The 21,824-nt window shown below is 43.9% G+C and overlaps 1 protein-coding gene across 4 annotated transcripts in view; it reads left to right on the forward strand.

The window, feature by feature from the left end:
• Positions 1-21,824, forward strand: part of LOC140492110 (glutamate receptor ionotropic, delta-2-like) — a 546,695-nt gene that overhangs the window by 61,118 nt on the left and 463,753 nt on the right. The window lies entirely within an intron of this gene.

Raw genomic sequence — 21,824 nt, forward strand, 5'->3', positions numbered from 1 at the left:
ATATAAACAGCTAGTGTTACTATCAGTGGTAGATGAAGCTTGAAAGGCAAGGTTTAGTATGCCTTATTAAATCGAAAGGAAATTGAGTGAGGTGCATTTTCTGATAAGAATGCTAAAAAGAAAGAAATCTCAAATTGTGTCATTTGAATATGCTCATAAGGTATTTTGAAAGCAAAACAAGAATGTGTTGCTAGTTGCAACACAGACTGAATAACTAAGTTCAGATGATGCTGAATTGGGCTTTCCTCAAAATAAATTGGACAAAGGAAGTTCTGAAAAAATGGATAAAATATTGTGTTACCTTCCAGAGGAATTTCAAAATGACCTGAAAAGGTTACTGCAATCACATTGGGAGATATGTGGGAATAAGCTGGGAAGTACTAATCTAATTATGTATGGTGTAGATATAGGAAATGCTTTTGCAATTGAGCAATATCCTTATGGATGTATCCCTGTAAAGTTAGTACAGCATCAAAAAGAGATTGAAAGCATCCTCAATAGATGACATAATCAAAGTCAGTTGCAGTGAATGGAGCTCACCCATCGTAATAGTACCAAATCAGATTGTATCCAATGATTGTGCATGGACTATCACAAAATCAATGCAAATAAAAAATCTGGTTCTTATCCTGTTCCATGTTTGGAACATTATACTGAGAAGGTGAGACAAGCAACATATTTTTCTAAGTTGGGTTTACTTAGAGGATACTGGCAGGTATCTTTTGTCAAATGAGCAAAGGAAATTTTAGCTTTCGTGACAAAACAGGATGTACCAGTTTAAATGTCATGCCATTTGATAAGAAAAACGCACCAGCCACATTTCAAAGACTAACCAATAAAGTCATTTCAAAATTACCTAGTTGTATGGTGTACATTGATGACCTGGTGATTTTTAGTTACACATAGAAGGAACATTTGGACCACCTAGCAAAAGTATTAGATCGACTTCAGGATGAGGGCTTGGTGATAACCTGGCTAAGAGTGAGTTCGAAAAAGCCCAAGTAATATGGTTCATATCATTGGCCATGAGAAAATGGTCCCTTGTGTTATGAAAACAAAGGTTATTGGGGAATTGCCCATATCAACCATGAAAATACTCCAATCCCTGAGACTGAGTGTTTTTATAGCAAGTTTTAGCAGAGTGGTTGCTGCCACTGACTGACTTTTTGAAGAAGTGCAAAATTTTTCAGTGGATAGCTGACTGTCAGAAGGCATTTGACAGCCAGAAAGCTGTGTTAACCACCACCTCAGTGTTAGCCACTTCTTATTATGCAAAGCCATTCAAGGTGGCTATCGATATGAGTGTCAATGTTGTGTTCTTGCAAGAAGCTGACAAACGGGTAGAGAGACCCATTTGAACACTTTTACAGAAAATTACATAATCATCAACAGAATTATTCCACAGTTGAGAAAGAGACCTTGAGTTTGGTGTTGGGCTTGCAACAGTTAAGCATTTACATTGCTAGTAATGTATTGGACACAATTGTAGGTATTGATCATTAGATTTAGGATTGTAATATTGAATTAGGCTGTTTCACTTTCATTCCCAATGAAGAATTCCATCATATTATGATCATCCTTCTTAAAGGACCCTGCACAGCATGATTATTAGTAAAACAAAACACCTTGTACACACTCCTGGAATTAGTTTGCACTTTTATTATTGTTAATGTGGCTTGCTCAGTTTATATGGGAATTAAAGTCATCAATATTATTTCAGCATCATTTTTACATGCATCTCTAATTTCTTGTTTAAAATCAGCCGCTCCCTTATCATTGCTGTTTGGATGCTTATCGTTAACTCCAAACAATATGATTTGGAGATGCCCGTGTTGGACTGGAGTATACAAAGTTTAAAATCACACAACACCAGATTATGTTATGTCCAACAGGTTTAATTGGAAGCACACTAGTTTTCAGAGTGCTCTGAAAGCTGGTGTGCTTCCAATCAAAATGATCAGTTTGCATTTCCAGCCCTACCCTTTTCAACTCTGACTCTCCAGCATCTGCAGTCCTCACTTTCTCCTAGCATTGATTCACCCAGACTGATTCTACTTCTAGATTTTCTAGATGTTGTGCGGTCTGGAATCCTATTTGGACTAGACCAGGTAAGCACAGCAGATTTCCTCCCATTGAAGGCATTAGTGAACCAGTTTGCCAACTGTCATTAAACAAAAGAACCATGGATACATTAGACCAGCTTTGAATTTATTGAACTCAAAGTTCCATCAAACGATATTGTGGGATCCAATCTCTCCAGAACTTTAGGATTACTAGTCCAGTGATATGACCACTACACTACCCTGTGATTACTTTATTCTCAATTCATTGTGTGAATGGTCAATGCTACATTCCACAAGCAAATTACCTGAACTAATGGGATGTGTAAATGCCTGTGGCTCTCTTTATTTGTTTTATTCCTGACCCTGACATTTAATTATCTGGTTTCTTTGATTGAATTTCTGACCTCCCTTGCCATTTATTTAATTGCTGTCCTCTTTAGTATTTATTTAATTTTTTGGCTCCAATATTTATTTAAGTCATCAGACTCCAAGGAGGCCTGTTGGCTCACTTGCACAATCTAATATAACAATGTAATTACGGTTTTCCCATGATTCCCCTTAATAAGATAACAATAAAACTCTTTCCTAAAGCATGCAAATATTGCAGTTTTTCCAATTTCATAATTTAGCACATCTTCTGACTCAGGCAAATCCACAGAGGAATCAACTAGTTCATATACATTTTATGGAAAACAAAACTGGTCCTGTTATTGATTTCTAGAGCCTCCCACTAGCTACCACAGTCTGAGAAACATTTATTACTATTTAATCTTGATGTCAGTCTTTTAGTGACCTTTATTTTGTGGCAAGCCTGATCAGGGACCCGTTTAAAATGAAATCCAGGCACATTTTTTCTCTTGGTTAAACAGCGACACAACACTTCAGATTGTGTAAACAAAAGAGAAACCTTTTTACGATAAAGAATAAGTGCAATAAAACCAGCATGTTTATGTGTTTACACACATTATACTCACATATGTCAGACTCTTGGTTTTGCTTCTTGTTCTCTTTTTAGAATTCCCCCACAGGCTATGATTTTTTTAAAAGTTATTTTTAGTCAGAGAAGGAACAGCCCATAAGTTTACCACAGTGCTTGGAAACTTTGAAACATTGTATTCAGTTCCAGTTGAATTAATCTTCGATGACCATCTCTGCAGACACCTAAGTTATTTGTTCTGGTTACTTTTTCAATCCCTCAAAGTTAATTTGCTGGCATGCTTCCTTTGACACAAGACTCTACAGGCCACTGTAGATTCCATCATCAAATTGTGCATTCTCTGTCTTCTGTTCTCTCCAAATTCCAGCTGTAATTGAGCCTCACTTGCATTCCACGTGATGAATGCTAACTATCAATTATGTTGGCTATTTCATGGTGAGGAGCAAGCCACACTGGGCCTAGACAACAACCACTATGATGTTGTGTGTCCCTTGTGTAGTGATTGTAATGGGGTCAGCCAGGTGGAACTCATAGAATATGAGTTCCCTGATTGGGGTTGTTAATCTAGTCGAATCAAGGAGCCATTTATATCTATCATGACTGATAGATATAAACAGGAGTGTCAGAAGTGTTGAGGGCTGGCTCTGAGGGAGCTGCATCACTATTTCTAATTAAAGGTTGGCTTGGTGATGGGATATCAGCCTCTGAGGAGTTATCTCACCTTGATGTTTCCTCAACCACTTTTAGATTGTCTAGAAATTTTGATTTTTCAAGGCTTAGAGTCAGTTTTGTGCCATCAGGACCAAGAAAGGTCAGCCTTTTCTGCTTCCTGTTTCTGTTTTTTTTTCTTGCTGAGGTTGTGCGTTATTGAGAGACAGATATTTAATCAGTAAGGAAATCGAAGGTTATGGAGGAAAAGGCAGGAAAATGAAGTTGAAGATAAACATATGAGCTGTGGTCTCATTGAATGATGGAGCAGACTCAATGGGCTGAGTGGCCTATTTATGCCCTCTGGTCTTATTGCGCCTGTACCTTAAGGTCTTACTGACCTGGATATTCTGAGAAATGCAGTCACTATCAGATTGCCACTCTGCTTCTGTTTTTGTGTTTGGATTGAGCCCTGGATTTCTAGCCAGGAATTCTTATTCTGAAAACCTCAGCAATGTGGAGTGCAGCTGAAATCAAACAGTTCCTTTGTAGTGCAGAATATAATGGGAGGGTCAACCATGCCATCCTTTTGCAGCACTTCCTGTGCTGTAGTTTGAGAATTAAATGTCAAGCAGCACAATCAGACACTTTGATAACTGCAAGGAAGTGTCCATGCTAAGTGTAGGGTTAGGGTGAAAAATAGGTTCGGGGTTAGAGTGCCAAGTGAGTAGGATGCTAGTTTGCAAGGCCGGTTGAACATAGAACATAAAAGAATACAGTGCAGTACAGGCTCTTTGGCCCTTGATGTTGCACTGATCCAAGCCCACCTAACCTACACTAGCCCACTATCCTCCATATGCCTATCCAATGCCCACTTAAATGCCCATAAAGAGGGAGAGTCCACCACTGCTACTCGCTGAGTAAAGAATCTACCCCTAACATCTGTCCTATACCTACCCACCCCTTAATTTAAAGCTATGCCCCCTTGTAATAGCTGACTCCATATGTGGAAAAAGGTTCTCACGGTCAACCCTATCTAAACCCCTAATCATTTTGTACACCTCTATCAAGTTACCCCTAAACCTTCTTTTCTCCAATGAAAATAACCCCAAGTGCCTCAGCCTTTCCTCATACGATCTTCCTACCATACCAGGCAACATCCTGGTAAACCTTCTCTGCACCTGTTCCAGTGCCTCCACATCCTTCCTATAGTATGGCGACCAAAACTGCACACAATACTCCAGATGTGGCTGCACCAGAGTCTTATACAACTGCAGCATGACCTCAGGACTCCGGAACTCAATTCCTCTACCAATAAAAGCCAGTACGCCATATGCCTTCTTCATCACACTATTTACCTGCGTGGCAACTTTCAAAGACCTGTGTACATGGACACCAAGATCCCTCTGCTCATCCACACTACCAAGTATCCGACATTAGCCCAGTACCCCATCTTTTTGTTACTCTTACCAAAGTGAATCATCTCACACTTAGCTACATTGAACTCCATTTGCCACCTTTCTGCCCAGCTCTGCAGCTTATCTATATCCCGCTGTAACCTGCCACATCCTTCTTCACTGTCAACAACTCCACCGACTTTCGTATCATCTGCAAACTTGCTCACCCAACCTTCTAACCCCTCCTCCAGATCATTTATAAAAATGACAAACAGCAATGGTCCCAAAACAGATCCTTGCGGAACACCGCTAGTAACGGCACTCCAAGATGAACCTTTACCATCAACTACTACCCTCTGTCTTCTTCCAGCCAGCCAATTCCTAATCCAAACCTCCAACTCACCCTCAATGCCATACCTCCGTATTTTTTCCAGTAGCCTACCATGGGGAACCTTATCAAACACCTTACTAAAATCCATATACACCACATCTACCACTTTCCCCTCGTCCACCTCCTTAGTCACCTTCTCAAAGAATTCAATAAGGTTTGTGAGGCACGACCTGCCCTTCACAAAACCAAGTGGCAGATATGTAGGGGAAATGGGTTTTGGGTGCAACATTGGAGATGGGATGGGGTAGAGTCTGGCAGCTGGGGAAAGTGAATGTTGCACCTAGGGGAGGGTAGAATGGGAGAGTCGGAACAGGACGTGGAGGATGGGTGCTGGTGTTATCAGGTCTGGTGAAATCATTACCAGTTTTGGCAAGGAATGAGGAGACATTGGGTCTGGCAGGGAGAAGCACATTGGGACTAATGAGAGTATTGGTGTCTTCTGGCTGGACTTGGGTACAAGCTGGGGTTTGAGGGGAGGGGTCTCCTTGGGATTTAGGGCTTCTGTTTTGGAGGGGGAGGGTGTTCGTCAGGTTGCAGGGTTGGTGGTGAGGACTGTTGCAAACATGTTGGCAATGTTCTGATCAAATGATGATTATCAGGTATCCAGGGGTGTAAGGGATAAGGGGAAGTGTAGTACAGGGTGGAGGTATTTGTGGTGAGTTAGAGGGACTTCAGCTAGGTTTTCACTTGTCTAACCTTTCTGGGTAACAATTAACTTAACTAAAGGAGAATTCCCTGAATTTGAAAGATGGCGGCACTGACAAGGCATTAGCGCTTGGGCTCCAGGGCCCATCCGCTCCAGGACGGCTGCATCCTTCTTTCTGTTACCTTTCTGTCTTTTTTTTTCCTTTTCCTTCATCTTCTTGTCAGTGGCAGAGGAAGTATCATTGCAGAGGAGATTGGAGTGGGATTCCTGGCGAAGCAGCAACTGCAGCAGGGCTCATGGTCATGGTAGGCCCTGAGCGGGAATTCCTCACGATGTCAGTGAGGCTGTGACAGCAGAGCCGGGGAACCCTGGGGCATCAGCTGGACCCAGAAACGGCAGAGTGGAGGGATTGGGGGTCACGTAGTGCTGGGAGACCAGAACACACCTCACAGAAACCCCATGGACCTTAAGGCAACCTGGAGTCGTGCTTGACAGAAAGGACGATCGAACTGAATGTTATTTTCTGACTTTTATATTTTTGTGTCAATTCAACAGAAGATGAAGCTCTATTTAAGTAATTTCTTTCCATTCATTTTGTCATTCAAATAGTGCCGGATTGTGGCAATGAGACACTTTTTGCTGTATTTTCCCAAATGCATGTGACAGTAAAATTATTGATTCATTCACTGTTGATGGATTCCACGGAGGTTTGCAGATGCAGGGGAATTGCCTGCCAGGATCTATGATTTCTATCAATTCCCAGGAGTTTGGCTGAAATTTTGGTTCTGCATGGTCCCAACTCTCAGTCCCAAAATGCTCTGTTTCAATGCTTATCTGGCTATTGGACTGACCAGACAATTAGCTTATCCACCTGCTGTTTTGTAATTATATCTCATCCATCCTGATCTTTAAGTACAATAAACCCAACTTGTTTATATTGCATGTACCAAATCTTCAACAGTTAACTCATGGTTTTAAGAATTAAAATTTTACACTCTAAAATTAAAAGGTATACTCTAAGGCACATGAACTGTGCACAAGATAATCACAAGACTATCCACCCTGCTGCACTTTCCTTTATGCAAACTGCCCTCATTTTTTCATAGAAGTACAATGTGGCAGATTATCAAATATTTTCTGGAGGCTTGTGTAAATTCCATTTATTTCATTCAGCTTAACAATACATTATATAGGTAAAAACAATGACTGCAGATGCTGGAAACCAGATTCTGAATTAGTGGTGCTGGAAGAGCACAGCAGTTCAGGCAGTAGCCGAGGAGCAGTAAAATCGACATTTCGGGCAAAAGCCCTTCATCAAGAATAAAGGCAGAGAGCCTGAAGTGTGGAGAGATAAGCTAGAGGAGGGTGGGGGTGGGGAGAAAGTAGCATAGAGTACAATAGGTGAGTGGGGGAGGGGGATGAAGGTGATAGGTCAGGGAGGAGGGTGGAGTGGATAGGTGGAAAAGAAGATAGGCAAGTAGGACAAGTCATGGGGACAGTGCTGAGCTGGAAGTTTGGAACTGGGGTGAGGTGGGGGAAGGGGAAATGAGGAAACTGTTGAAGTCCACATTGATGCCCTGGGGTTGAAGTGTTCCGAGGCGGAAGATGAGGCGTTCTTCCTCCAGGCGTCTGGTGGTGAGGGAGCAGCGGTGAAGGAGGCCCAGGACCTCCATGTCCTCGGCAGAGTGGGAGGGGGAGTTGAAATGTTGGGCCACAGGGCGGTGTGGTTGATTGGTGCGGGTGTCTTGGAGATGTTCCCTTAAGTGCCCTGCTAGGAGGCGCCCAGTCTCCCCACTGTAGAGGAGACCACATCGGGAGCAATGGATACAATAAATGATATTGGTGGATGTGCAGGTAAAACTTTGATGGATGTGGAAGGCCCCTTTAGGGCCTTAGATGAAGGTGAGGGAGGAGGTGTGGGCACAGGTTTTGCAGTTCCTGCGGTGACAGGGGAAGGTGCCAGGATGGGAGGGTGCATTGTAGGGGGTGTGGACCTGACCAGGAAGTCACGGAGGGAACAGATTGTGCGGAAGGCGGAAAGGGGTGGGGAGGGAAATATATCCCTGGTGGTGGGGTCTTTTTGGAGGTGGCGGAAAGGTCGATGGATGATTTGGTTTATGCGAAGGTTGGTAGGGTGGAAGGTGAGCACCAGGGGCGTTCTGTCCTTGTTACGGTTGGAGGGGTGGGGTCTGAGGGTGGAGTGCGGGATGTGGACGAGATGCATTGGAGGGCATCTTTAACCACGTGGGAAGGGAAATTGCGGTCTCTAAAGAAGGAGGCCATCTGGTGTGTTCTGTGGTGGAACTGCTCCTCCTGGGAGCAGATACGGCGGAGGCGGAGGAATTGGGAATACGGGATGGCATTTTTGCAAGAGGTAGGGTGGGAAGAGGTGTAATCCAGGTAGATGTGGGAGTTGGTGGGTTTGTAAAAAATGTCAGTGTCAAGTTGGTCGTCATTAATGGAGATGGAGAGGTCCAGGAAGGGGAGGGAGGTGTCAGAGATGGTCCAGGTAAATTTAAGGTCAGGGTGGAATGTGTTGGTGAAGTTGATGAATTGCTCAACCTCCTCGCGGGAGCACGAGGAGGCGCCAATGCAGTCATCAATGTAGCGGAGGAAGAGGTGGGGAGTGGTGCCGGTGTAATTACTGAAGATCGACTGTTCTACGTGGCCAACAAAGAGACAGGCATAGCTGGGGCGTGTGCCCATGGCTACCCCTTTGGTCTGGAGGAAGTGGGAGGATTCGAAGGAGAAATTGTTAAGGGTGAGGACCAGTTCGGCCAAACGAATGAGAGTGTCGGTGGAATGGTACTGTTGGGGACGTCGGGAGAGGAAAAAAACGGAGGGCTTGGAGGCCCTGGTCATGGCGGATGGAGGTGTAGAGGGATTGGATATCCATGGTGAAGATGAGGCGTTGTGGGCCGGGGAAATGGAAGTCTTAGAGGAGGTGGAGGGCGTGGGTGGTGTCTCAAACGTACGTGGGGAGTTCCTGGACTAGAGGGGATAAGACAGTGTCGAGGTAGGTAGAGATGAGTTCAGTGGGGCAGGAGCATGCTGAGATGATGGGTCGGCCAGGGTGGTCAGGCTTGTTCTTACTTCAGAGTTTTAATGATTGTTTCAGAGGTACGTTTTACCCCAGAGTAAAATGCGTTCTCTGTCTTTCCTTCCTCTCACCAAAGTTTGAATAGACTTGAGTCACATTGTCCCAATCCTAGTTAAAATTTCAGGCCAGTCATAGAATTCCTGCAGTGTGGAAGCAGGCCTTTCAGCCCATTGAGTCTGCACTGCCTCTCTGAAGAGTATCTCACTCAGACCCAGCACTCCCAACCCTATCCCTGTAACCCTGCATTTACCATGGCTAATTCACCTCACCTGCTCATCCTAGACACGATGGGGCAATTTAGCATGGCCAATCCACATCTTTGGACTGTAGGAGGACCCACACAGGCACAGGGAGAAAATGTAAACCCACACAGATGGCCACTCAAAGCTGGAATCGAACTCAGGTCCCTCGCACCATGAGCCGCCAGTACTAACCACTGAGCTACCATGACACCCCTTATTATAATTTGTCTATTACTGTTATAATGTCAAATGTTAATTATTATCAGGTCTATCTTTTTTTTTCTGAATATCGGTGTAATATGTGTCATTCCCACTAAATCTAATGCTTCAAAACAGTATCAAACATATGTCTTCTTGACCATTTTATTCACCTGTCCTGATACCATAAGGGATCAAATGTATATGCACACTTTGATTGTCGGTGCTTCCTTGAGTCCTACCTTTTATCATTTATTCCCTTGTCTTGTTTGAACCACTCAGTGCATGCAGTGTACTTGGATTCATCCAAATTGCTGAGACTGCTTAACTTGGGTGGCAAGGCTGGCATGGTCTGGTCTCATGGTCTCCATGACATATCCTGAGAGAAGAGGAAGTCCTGCATTGGCACCACCCCATCCAGCAGCACCTCAAAGTCCCTGCCTGCAAATCAGGGCACAAACTTACCCCTGTCAGCCATGTCCAGGGAACATATGAGTAAACATGCAGGACATCTCTGGACTGACAGTGCTTGGCTGGGTGCAGAACAGGCTTTTAAAGATGGCAGGGGTGATAGGGATACTGCTGCATTCTGGGATATCTGCTGAGTAGTGAGTTGTTCTGAGAATGGCAGATGGTAAATTGGGACTAGAATCATGAGAAACATGATACAAATGGAGTAGGAATTTAATGAGGCAAGTTCGCTAAGATTCAGAAAGAAAGTTCACTCGGCCTCATGGAAATCTCTCCAAAAGAACAAAATTCAACTTGGACTTAAACATAAGAATCAGCCCTTCATCTATTTACACAAGTGAAAAGGTGTCAGTTGTTTATAGTTTTTTTTAATTGATAATTAAAATGTCTGGTTAACTGACCCTGGTTATAGGCTGGTAGCAACACCTGTTTTATTTGCAAGTTATGAATGGCTATTTTTCAAGCACTGGCATTTGTCCCATGTTTTGTCGGGCTCTAGGATTTTATGGAGTAGGTTGGCATAGAAGTGCTCGTCATTGGCATGGGAAGGGTGGGAACATAGACTGGCACATATTGGCACCTTGTTGGCACACAAGAGTTTGAGCAACCTTGAGAGTGTGAGAGAGCTTATGAGTGACAATTCATCAGTACCAAGTTGGCATAGCAGTTATTATGGACCATGGGGGAGTGGAGGTTCATATTGTCAGTATGAGTTTTCTTTAATGGTTAGGGGTATAGGTTGGCATGATCTGACATAGAAAGTGGGTGGTGTAGAAGAAGAGACATGAGTGTTGGAGGGACATTGAGTGAACAGCATGACTAGGCTGAAGTGTCAGACATCAAGCCAAGGCTTCTAAACAAACTGGTGCAATATTTCCAGCCTCACGGAGATCTCTAAACTGTTGCTGGGAGGAAGTGAACCTACTTGCCTTACCCTAAGCTGCATTGAAAAGCAGCCTTCTGAGGTCAGCTTGATAAGCTAACTCCTGCGATGCGTAGTGTTTCTTTTTGGCAATAATTTGGACTTTAAATAATGAAAGAATATTTGGAGTGACATGAGCAAACCTAAATGCTTCTTCTTGCTTTTAGGGCATAAAAATCAGACACGTGAAGCAACTTAAGTTTTTATATAGGGAGTCAGATATTGCTTCTGAAATAACTTCTTAGAGGCTGATATCCTGTCACAAAGTCACCCTTTTCACATGGAGAGTCCTTAACACAGATCCAGCTCCCTCAGAGCCAGTTCTCAGAATGAACAGAATGTCTGACACTCTGGGTTAGTTATTTTATTTTTTTTAAAATTTTTTCCCCCATGTTGTGTGTGTGCAGGTGTGGGACACAGTGAGAGACACAAGGTGCACAGATCTTTATTCAATTTTCCATCGCCAGGAAGAAAGGAAACACCCGAGTGGCCAGTGACAAGCGCTGCCCTTCACATCAAAGGGCAATGCTGTGTGATCAAACAGTGAAGGGGAGGGCAGGGATTAAATCAAAATAGACTTGGGGGTGGGTAAATAATACAGTCCACTCCCTGTGGTGCCCACCTCTCCCTGAACAACTCCAGGGTGTTGGTGGACACCACGTGCTCCTTTTCCAAGGACACCCGGGCTGTAACGTAACCGCGGAAGAGGGGCAGGCAGTCGGCCCTAATGACCCCTTCACGGCCTGCTGATGCTCCTGTTTATTTTTTTCATTTTTTTTCCTCCTGTTTATTTATTTTTTCTTTTTATTAACCCCCCACACGACTGCCTAACTGCGGTAGTGCTTATTTTTCCCCAGCGCCCGTGGTGTGTGTGTGCAGGTGTGAGACACAGTGAGAGACACAAGGTGCACGAATCTTAATTCAATTTCCACCACCAGAAAGATAGGAAAACACCCGAGTGACCAGTGACAAGCAGTGCCCTTCACATCAAAGGGCAATACTGTGTGATCAAACAGTGAAGGGATTAAATCAAAATAGAGTTGGAGGGGGAAATAATGCACTCCACTCCCTGCGGCACCCACCTCTCCCTGAACAACTCCAGGGTGTTGGTGGACACCGCGTGCTCCTTCTCCAAGGACACCCGGGCTCTAACGTAACCCCGGAAGAGGGGCAGGCAGTCGGCCCTAACGACCCCCTCCATGGCCCACTGACACTCCTATTTTTTTCTTTTTTTTTCTTTTTTTTTCTTTCTTTTTTTTTCTTCTTTCCTTTTTCGATATTTCTTTTTCCCCCACACTACTGTCTAACTGCGGTAGTGCTTATTCTTTCCCCAGCACCCATGGTATGTGTGTGTGCAGGTGTGAAACACAGTGAAGGACACAAAGTGCGCAAATCTTTATTTAATTTCCACCACCAGGAAGATATGAAAAAACACCCGAGTGGCCAGTGACAAGCAGTGCCCTTCAAACGAAAGGGCAATGCTGTGTGATCAAAACAGTAAAGGGGAGGGTAGGGACTAAATCAAAATAGAGTTGGACGGGGAAATAATACACTCCACTCCCTGCGGCGCCCACCTCTCCCTGAACGACTCCAGGGTGTTGGTGGACACTGCGTGCTCCTTCTCCAAGGACACCTGGGCTCTAACGTAACCGCGGAAGAGGGGCAGGCAGTCGGCCCTAATGACCCCCTCCACGGCCTGCTGACACTCCTATTTATATCTGTCAGCAAGGCTCCCGGATTGGATCAGATTAACAGCCCCAATTACGGAACTCATATTCTATGAAGGCCACCTTGCTGGCCTCATTGCGATCACTACATACCTCCCCTCTGAGACAGAGGACATAGGCTGCTTCTTTTCTTGTAGCTATTTGTGAGGTGTTTTAGCACCGTGTCAAATTCCTCCAACCCTGCCTCTGATTTAAGTGGTGTGCAACTTACGGTAGCATTTCTGAAGAAATCCATTCTTTTCTTCAGCTGGCAAAGGTGTCAGGGTGGCGACATCTGCCGTGTCCATCTCAGATTCCGAGGTCTCTTCAATGCTTGATGGTGAGGCAGAGCCCATGGGTTCCAGAACAGTAGGCAAGGCTGTCGATGAGCTGGGCATGATTTGCTCCCACGCCATTTGCGGAATGCAGCATTCATATAGACCATGTGCTTATTCAGGAGTAGTGCACCTACCCAATTTTATACATTGCTTGACCCCACCTCACATCGACCATGCTTATTACCCATGCAGGGCTATTCCTGTGATTTGTACACCAAACTTCATCCCTGAAAGTAAACTGTCTCTTTCACTTGTTGGTGTCTTGTGTCTAGTATTGGCATTCCTGATACCATCTCACCCTCCTCCCAGGTCCAGGAATCGGGCGTGGAGACTTCTCCCCTTTAGCAACTCTGTTGGAGCTATCCCTGGAGTTGCATAACGAGTGGTCCGATAACTGAGTAGGAACTGGGACAGTTTGGTATCTAATGAAGCTGGTGGCTGTTTCTTCAAGCCAGCCTTCAAAGTTTGAACGGCTTTTCTGCCGGGCCATCGGATGATGGATGATATGGAGCTGTCGTTATTTGATGAATATGTTTCGACTTCAGAAAATATCCAAATTCCCTGCTGGTAAATGATGGTTTGTTATCAGTGACCAACCCCTACAGGAGACTATGTATTGAAAAAGATGCATGTGGTTTTTCTATCATCATCCCTGTGTTTGATGCATGAAGTCTATGCATGCCCAGCCACTTTGAGTGGGCATCCACAATGACTAAGAATGTTGAGCCCACGGAAGGGCCTACACAGGGTTGCATGGTGGCTCAGTGGTTAGCACTGATGCCTCAAGTGCCAGGGACCCAGGTTCAATTCCCGCCTTGGGTGTCTGTGTGGAGTTTGTATATTCTCCCCGTGTCTACGTGGGTTTCCTCCCACAATCTAAAGACGTACAGGCCAGGTGAGTTGGCCATGCTAAATTGCCCATCGTGTTAGGTGCATTAGTCAGGGGTAAAATATAGGGTAGGGAATGGCTCTTCGGAGGGTTGGTGTGGACTTGTTGGGCAGAAGGGCCTGTTTCCATACTGTGGGGAATCTAATCTAATAGTCTACATGTAACCGAGTGCAGGGTTTACCCAGTCATTCCCACAAATGTGGAGGAGCTGCTGGCAGTAATGTTTGTTCTTGTTGGCACACTGGGCACTGCCCCACTAACACAGCTGTGTCTGCATCTAATCCTGGTCAGCAGACATAACTCCTCGCCAGCATCTTCATTGTGGAAGCCCCTGGATGACCCTGGTGCATTTCAACCAGTATCTGACAGTGACCTTTGTTCGGGACAATCAGTCCTGCTCCCTATAATAGTCTGCAGTCCCCCACTGTGAACTGGTCTCTCTGGTTCCAAAAATGTTTCAATGTGACGACCCTTTGGTTTCCCCCATTACCACTGGCAGTTTCAGTTTTGCCAGGACCAGATCTTACTGCATCCAAAGTCTGATCTTCTCAGGTGTGACTGCAAATGTGTACAGAAAATTTAAAATCACTATGGCTTCTTTCATTGGAGGTATCACTGATTGTGCATCTGCCAGCTCAATGCATCTGCATTTCTACTTGGCCCCCTGAATGGTGTTCCAACTTGTAATAAAATGCACTTAGTATTAGAGCCCACTGCTGAATTCAGCCTGAAACAATGGGCAGTACTGCCTTATCCTCTTTAACTCGATCTAGCAGGCATTTGTGGTCCATTATTATTAAAAAATTTATATCTGTAAAGGTATTGGTGGAACTTTCTGGCTCCAAATATGACTGCCACATCTTCCTTCTTTATTTGGGCACATTTACAGTCTGCAATAACCAATATCCGGGATGCATATACTATTGGGTGTATCTCTCCATTGGGCCACCTATGGGCTCATTCTACCCCATTTGGGAAGGCATCACATGTCAATACAGATCTCACTTGGGATTATAGTGTGCCAATACCATAGAGAATGATAGCTGTTGCTTAACTTCCCTGAAGGCTATGACTTAGCTTGGTGACTATTTCCAAGGATGACCCTTTTTGAAGAGTTGATACAAGGGTGCCCAGGATGGAGGGCTGGTTATTTATGAACTTTCCGTAGTAATTCACCAGCCCAAGGAAAGATCTAAACTCCAGTGCAGATGTGGGAGGCAGGGCACCTTTGATTATCCTCACTTTATTTTCCAATGGTTATAATCCGGTCATGTTGACTCTATAGCCCAAGTAAATTATTTGGGGTGCCTGGAACACACATTGCTCTCTTCTGAGGTGTACATCCACCTGGAAGAAACATACAGGGACGATATGTTCGGATGAAGAGTCATCTAAATTCGAAACATGAGCTTGCTCTGTCTCCATGGATGCTGTCTGACCCTCTGTAACCGCCAGCATTTGTTGTTTTCAGTACAGATTCCAGCATCTGCAGTAATGTTCTCCTATATAGAGACCACGTCTAATTTCACCAAGTGTTTTTTACTGGTCTTCCATGTTATTAACACATCATCTAGAAAAACGGTGAGCTAGGGTCGACCTTGTAAAATGTTCTCCATCATTCCCTGAAATAATTGCACAGGCTGATGATACCGCAAAGGGCAGCCTCACGTTGTTAAAAAACCTTTATGGATATTAATTGTGGCATACATCAAGGAATCCTCCTCTAACTTTAATTGTAAGTACATGTGGCTTATGTCCGGCTTCGTGTAGGACAACCCCCTGCCAGCTTTGTGTATAAAGCCTCTATGTGAGGGAGTGGGTACTCATCAAGCTGTGAAAAGTAGTGTACCATTTATTTAAAATCCCCCGCAGAGGCGAACCAACCTGTCAGGCTTCACAATTGGTTTGACCGGTACAAACTGGACTGGTTTAATGATTCCTTCGCTTTCCAGCTTTCTGATTTCTGTCTCTACTTTTGCCCATTTGGCAAATGACACTGGAGAGGCTTTGCAAAATCATGGAATTGCCTCCTGGTCAAAATGTATGGTGACCTTTCCTCCTTCGATAGCCCCTAGACCTTTGTAAAAACCTCCTGATACTAATTAAGACTTCACTCAGACAGCCATTTTCTAATCAATAAATGTTGAGCCAATTTAGGGGAATCTTTCTCAATCAATTTCACCCCAACAAGGTTGGGCCCAAGCCTGTTACTACAATCAGTGGTAATCAAACTAGCTGCTTCTCATAAGAGACTGGAACTGAAATTGTACCCTTAATCAGTAGAGGTTCTGGGTATCACTTCTCAGCCTAGCTGAGCTCTTACACAACCTTAAGGGAGTCCAGAGTGAGTTTTCTTAAAGACTGGTTCTACGATCATTGAAACAGCCACACTGGTAGCAACCTCCATTAGAACAGGGTGACCATGTAACCAGATTTCCTTTTTTGATTGGTTCTGATTTGGATGTTTATAAGCAATTTAACTGTTCCAGGCTTGATGTAGTTGGACTTTTCAGGGAATGCACTCTCCTGGCTACCAGCCTATGAGTTCTCTTACTCAGTTTAGGTCTCGTGGGACTCTTTTGCTGTCTCTCCTGCATACCGACAGCAACCATAGATCCTGAACAAAATTTTAACTGTTTGGCTGAGGCTTGGCTTTGTTTTGGGATATTGCTGTGGGCTGACCTGGAGTCCCTCTGTTCAGGATATGTCCTGAGTGAAGCCATATAAATGTCTTAATTGGAAGACCCTGCAACTCATTTGCTCCACTTGCCACACTTTCTGATGACGAAACCAGTTGTAGTGCCTGTTTGAAGTCCTGTTGGAGTTCAGCTATGAGAAGCTGAACTCATGGTTACATCATTAATCCCAGTCTCGTCGCCGCTGAAGTAACTCTAAGGAGGCCGGTATCCCATCACCAAGACAACCTTTATTTACATGTGGATTGACACTGATCCAGCTCCCTCAGAGCCAGCTCACAGAGTGACCAGGATCTCTCACACCCTTGTTCTTATTTTCCGAATCAACTTGTACAGAGACATTATTACACATCTCTGGAGCAGATGGGAGTTGAACCCTGACCTCCCACTTCAGGGGTCTGGGCTCTACCACTGTGCCACAAGAGCTCACACTCCTGTTCTTATCCCTCGGCCAGGGTGCCCTGATTGGACCAGATTAAAAGCCCCAACTGGGGAACTCATATTCTATGAGGTCCCCCTGGCTGACCTAGTTACAGTCACTATAGCTTACAAAAAGCTTTGGAAGGAGCCGAGCATTTTCAACAGCATCATCCAGATTTCCGCATTTATCAGTACATGTGCAGTCACCAAATGTTACTGTGCCATTTCCACATAAATAATGGTAAGTATTCCTACAGCACCGTCTGAATTGTGGAATTGTTTGGAGAATGACATAATCTTAACCGACGTTTTATGTGGAGTGATAAATATTTCAAATGCACTTTTCTCTGGTGGATGATACGCATTCCAGGCTAATTACAGACAGAGTGTACTACCCCGGAGAAATTTTGCCCTGATGCCCTATAACTGCTCTGGACTAGATCAAGGATAGATAGAAATAAGAGAAAAACAAATAGTAACATGCTTACAGTATCATTACTGCGTCATAACATATGTCCTGAGTGTATAGAAATGTAATTTTACCCCAGGATCACTTGAGAGTGTTACGTTATGAGAACCATGCTTTTTTCTTCTGTAATCTAAGAACATAGTTTTAACTTAGACAGTTGTTTGCTAGTGAATGTAATGGTTGTACCTAATAGTTAAATGTGCTATTGGATTTTTAGCTATCTCAAAATCTGTCCCAGTTTCTTATGGGATGGGAAGTGGTATAAGAATTGTTTCCACCACTCCTTCCACCTGTTAAAAGCTCAATCACATCATGGTAACAAGCCATTTTAGAAAACTCCAATATTGTGGTAACCAGTATTTTAAAAACTAATTGAAAATAAATCAGAAACAGGGAATTCAGACAGACGGATTATTTACAGTGTCAATTCAGAGTACAGACAGTACAAATCTGTAGGTAGGGCATTAACCACCATGAACTCAGAGCTAATTTTCTTTTGATGGAATGTCAGCTTTCTCAAGAAAAAAAAAATCTAAGATTACCTTGATAAATTAAAGCAAAAAAAACCTCTAGATCAGTTTTGAGTTGAGGAACTACAGCAAGATAGAAACCTAGAATTAAAATTAGAATTAGATTTTATTGTCACATGTACTCAAGTAAGGGAAAATATGAGTACATTGAAAATTGAACTAAGATGCATTTTGTGTTGCTATCTTGGTTATAACATCAGATTTTTAAAAAACAGCAATTAAAAAAAGAAAACCAATAGGTAAGAAAAACATCCAGATCCTAAGTCTAAATCTTATATTCATAAAGGTGTTTGGAACTACCGATGCAGGCATCTGGGCCTGGTCACGGCCTGAAGACTTGGTTAGCCGGATTGATAGTCGGGAGGGCCACATTCTCACTGCCGCTGCTGCTACCGTCTCTGATTGCTGGGAGGAGCCTGGGAGGAGCCCCTGTGTTCTGTCGTGACTATTAGTATAAAAATCACAATCTCCTATAACACTGCGGGGTCTATTTCTCATAAAGGAAGAGCATATTTAATGACGAAGCCAAAGTCAAGTTGCACCACGTTGAATTTAAGCAAACTTTAGGGTACAGTTTATGTATAGCTTTTAACACTGAAACATGGAAAGTAGAAAGACATGCATTTCAGTAAGTGGCATGCGGTTGTAAAACCTGTCAGAGACTTTCTTATAGATCACCAATTTTATGCCCTGGCAAAATCACACTGCAGTGCCAATATGTAGGCTTGTTTTTTTTTGAAATTTTCTACCTTGTAGATACCAATGGTCCAACAGTGACTGGACAACCAACGTGCATATTGGTATAGTCACAGTTCAAACTGCACTCATTATGGCACAACAGATCAAATGGGACATAACTGAATTAGTCAACAATCTTAAATAGCTGTATCCTGACCAACTCAAAGTGACCAGCAATTTTAAAGACAATGCGACACCATTTATTAATCTTGAAAGGGAGTGCAGTCTACACGCTAGTGAGAAGCTTTGATTGGATCAGGATGAGATGAAGTGAAATGGTAAAATTCAGAATGTCAAGTGCCGACAGACTCGTGTACTTCCATCATGTGCCTTTCAACGAAAGGTGGCAGCATCAGAGTATGCGAGGATCCAAGGTGCCACAAAATTTCACTTAAAATGTTCCCACACAAATACCAGTGTTGGAAAACTTAAATCCTAAATTTTCTAGAGCAGATATATTTTCTTAAGCTACATGGAGGACTGGGTAGTGGTCTATCCACTGACCAGAAGAGTCCTAATACCTCACAACACGTAGTGTGCCATTTTAACCATACAGTTTCCAATAGAATCATAGAGATATACAGCATAGAAACAGACCCGTCAATCCAACCCATCTATGCTGACCAGATATCCCAACCCAATCTAGTCCCACCTACCAGCACCTGACCCGTATCCCTCCAAACCCTTCCTTTACATATCCAAATGCCTCTTAGATGTTGCAATTGTACCAGCCTCCACCACTTCCTCTGGCAGCTCATTCCATACCCGTATTACCCTCAATGTGAAAATGTTGCCTCTTAGCTCTCTTTTATATCTTTCCCCTTTCATCCTTGCCCTCTAGTCTGGACTCCCCCACACCAGGGAAAAGACTTTGCCTATTCACCCTATCCATGCCCCTCATAATTTTGTAAACCTCTATAAGGTCACCCCTCAACCTCCGACGCTCCAGGGAAAACAGCCCCAACCTGTTCAGCCTCTCCCTCCAGCTCAAATCCTCCAACCCTGGCGACATCCTTGTAAATCATTTCTGAACCCTTTCAACTTTCATAATATCTTTCTGATAGGAAGGAGACCAGAATAGCACACAATACTCCAACAGTGGCCTAACCAATGTCCTGTACAGCGCAACATGACCTCCCAACTCCTGTACTCAATACTCTGACCAATAAAGGAAAGCTTGCCAAATGCCTTCTTCACTATCCTATCTACCTGTGACTCCACTTGCAAGGAGCTATGAACCTGCGCTCCAAGGTCTCTTTGTTCAGCAACACTCCCCAGGACCTTACCATTAAGTGTCAAAGTCCTGCTAAGATTTGCTTTCCTAAAATGCAGCACCTCGCATTTATCTGAATTAAACTCCATCTGCCACTTCTCAGCCCATTGGCCTATCTGGTCAAGATCCTGTTGTAATCTGAGGTAACCCTCTTAGCTGTCCACTACACCTCCAATTTTGGTATCATCTGCAAACTTACTAACTGTACCTCTTATGCTCGCATCCAAATCATTTATGTAAATGACAAAAAGAAGAGGACCCAGCACCGATCCTTGTTGCACTCCACTGGTCACAGACTTCCAGTCTGAAAAACAACCCTCCACCACCACCCTCTGTCTTCTACCTTTGAGCCAGTTCTGTATCCAAATGGCTAGTTCTCCCTGTATTCCATGAGATCTAACCTTGCTAATCAGTCTCTCATGGGGAACCTTGTCAAATGCCTTACTGAAATCCATATAGATCTCATCTACCGCTCTGCCTTCATCAATCCTCTTTGTTACTTCTTCAAAAAACTCAATCAAGTTTGTGAGACATGATTTCCCATGCACAAAGCCATGTTGACTACCCCTAATCAGTCCTTGCCTTTCCAAATACATGTACATCCTGTCCCTCAGGATTCCCTCCAACAATTTGCCCACCACTGAGGTCAGGCTCACTGGTCTATACTTCCCTGGCTTGTGCTTACCACCCTTCTTAAACAGTGGCACCACGTATGCCAACCTCCAGTCTTCCGGCACCTCACCTGTGACTATCGATGATACAAATATTTCAGCAAGAGGCCCAGCAATCACTTCTCTAGCTTCCCACAGAGTTCTCGGGTACACCTGATCAGGTTCTGGGGATTTATCCACCTTTACTCATTTCAAGATATCCAGCATTTCCTCCTCTGTAATCTGGACTTTTTGCAAGATTTCCCTACAGTCTATATCTTCCATATCCTTTTCCACAGTACATACTGATGCAAAATACTCATTTAGTATCTCCCCCATTTTCTGCAGCTCCTCATAAAGGCCGCCTTGCTGATCTTTGAGGGGCCCTATTCTCTCCCTAGTTACCTTTTTGTCCTTAATGTATTTGTAAAAACCCTTTGGATTCTCCTTAATTCTATTTGCCAAAGCTAACTCATGTCCTCTTTTTGCCCTCCTAATCTTCCTCTTAAGTATACTCCTACTTCCTTTATAGATTAGATTAGATTAGATAACCTACAGTGTGGAAACAGGCCCTTCGGCCCAACAAATCCACCCCGACCCTCCGAAGAGTAACCCACCCATACCTATTTCCCTTTGACTAACGCACCTAACACTATGGGCAATTTAGCATGGCCAATCTACCTGATCTGCACATGTTTTGGAATGTGTGAGGAAACCAGAGTGCCTGGAGGAAACCCACGCAGACACGGGGAGAGTGTGCAAACTCCATACAGATGTTGGAGTTTGCACATTTGCCCCGTGTCTGCGTGGGTTTCCTCCGGGTGCTCCAGTTTCCTCCCACACTCCAAAACATGTGCAGGTCAGGTAGATTGGCCATGCTAAATTGCCCATAGTGGTAGGTGCATTAGTCAGAGGGAAATGAAGGATTCACTCGATCTATCTTGTCTATACCTTACATATGCTTCCTTCTTTTTCTTAACCAAACCCTCAATTTCTTTAGTCATCCTGCATTCCCTATCCCTACCAACCTTTCCTTTCACCCTAACAGGAATATACATTTTCTGGATTCTTGTTATCTCATTTCTGAAGGCTTCCCATTT

Source organism: Chiloscyllium punctatum, chromosome 20 (assembly GCF_047496795.1).
Source record: "Chiloscyllium punctatum isolate Juve2018m chromosome 20, sChiPun1.3, whole genome shotgun sequence".
In the NCBI taxonomy this organism is placed as follows: domain Eukaryota; kingdom Metazoa; phylum Chordata; class Chondrichthyes; order Orectolobiformes; family Hemiscylliidae; genus Chiloscyllium; species Chiloscyllium punctatum.